We start from the raw sequence: 1413 nt of genomic DNA, 5'->3' as shown, positions 1-1413 counted from the left end.
TTTTTTTTTTTTTTTTTTTTTTTTTTTTTTTTTTTTTTAGAATAAAGGAAGAAGAAAAATTAAGACATTAAGGTTATCTTATTTATATAGAAGTTTGGGGAAGCTCAGTAGATGTGTGCCTAGGATAAAAATTGAAAGACTTTGAAATGTTAATCTAAGAAGTAAAATTCATGAATCTGTGTAGGACAAATCCAATAACTTACACATGTGTGGCATCTATGAAGTCCAGGGTGATTAGGATGGTTTTAATGTCATATGTATTTGTCTTCTTCAACAATATATTTTATTAAATGGAACTTTCTGGGCTGGGATTGTGGCTCAGCGGTAGAGCGCTTGCCGGGCATATGTGAGGCCCTGGGTTCGATCCTCAGCACCACATAAAAATAAATAAATAAAATAAAGGTATTGTGTCCAACTACAACTAAAAAATAAATATTTTTTAAAAAGAGCTCACTACATTTATTGTGTGTAGTTTTGTTAGGTGCTAATATGCACATTCATAAAAAGTATTATGTCAAATTATGTTCCCACACAGACAAGGTGGAAGAAATAGATGAAATTACATTCCAAAGATTACTCATTCACTTGTCAGCAGAGGCAGTGTTAGGAAGGAGAAGGATTAATGTTTGGGCAACTGCTTTGTGTTGGACACATAATATAATGTTTATATAAATCATTGTTTTTAATTTTATAACTTTCAAAAAAAGAATTTTTATTTTTACGTGACTTTTCAAATTGTCAGATGAAATTGTAAGCATGAATTTTGTACAGTATGATATTTCAGAGTACATGGTGGAATGGTTAAATCTGGCTAATTGACAAATGCATTACCTCACATCCTTATTGTTTTATAATAGGAACACTTAACATCTACTCCGCATTTTCCAAAAATACAATGTATCATCAACTATAGTTGTTACCATGTTGTTCAACAGATTTCCTGAACTTGTTTCTTCTAACTGTAACTATATACTATTTTAAATATAAGAAATCTGACAAAAGTGCTCTCAGGGTTAATTAGTCCTTGGTGTATTTGCTAAGGCTGCAGTAACAAAATACCACAGACTTGTGGCTTAAACAAGAGAAGTTTAGTTTTTTACAGTTCTGGATGCTTCAAGTCCAAGATTAAGTTGTCTTTTGAAACCTCTTCCCTGGTCTTGTAGATGGCATCTTTCTTTGGTGCCTTTCCACTGTGTCCAGTGTACACACCTTGTATCTCTTTGTGTGTTCAGATTTTTAAAAGGACACCAGGGAGATTAGCATTCATCCCAATAGCCTCATTTTTATTTATTCAACTCTTTAAAGGCTCTATCTGTAAAAATAGTCACATTCTGAGGAACCGAGGCTCAGAATTTCAACATATGTGTCTTAGGTAGGGAGGACATAATGCAGTCCATAACAAGGGGATTGTTG

Source organism: Marmota marmota, unplaced genomic scaffold (assembly GCF_001458135.2).
Source record: "Marmota marmota marmota unplaced genomic scaffold, marMar, whole genome shotgun sequence".
Lineage (NCBI taxonomy): Eukaryota > Metazoa > Chordata > Mammalia > Rodentia > Sciuridae > Marmota > Marmota marmota.
The sequence above is the reverse complement of the archived record's forward strand: the minus strand, read 5'-3'. Positions refer to the sequence as shown.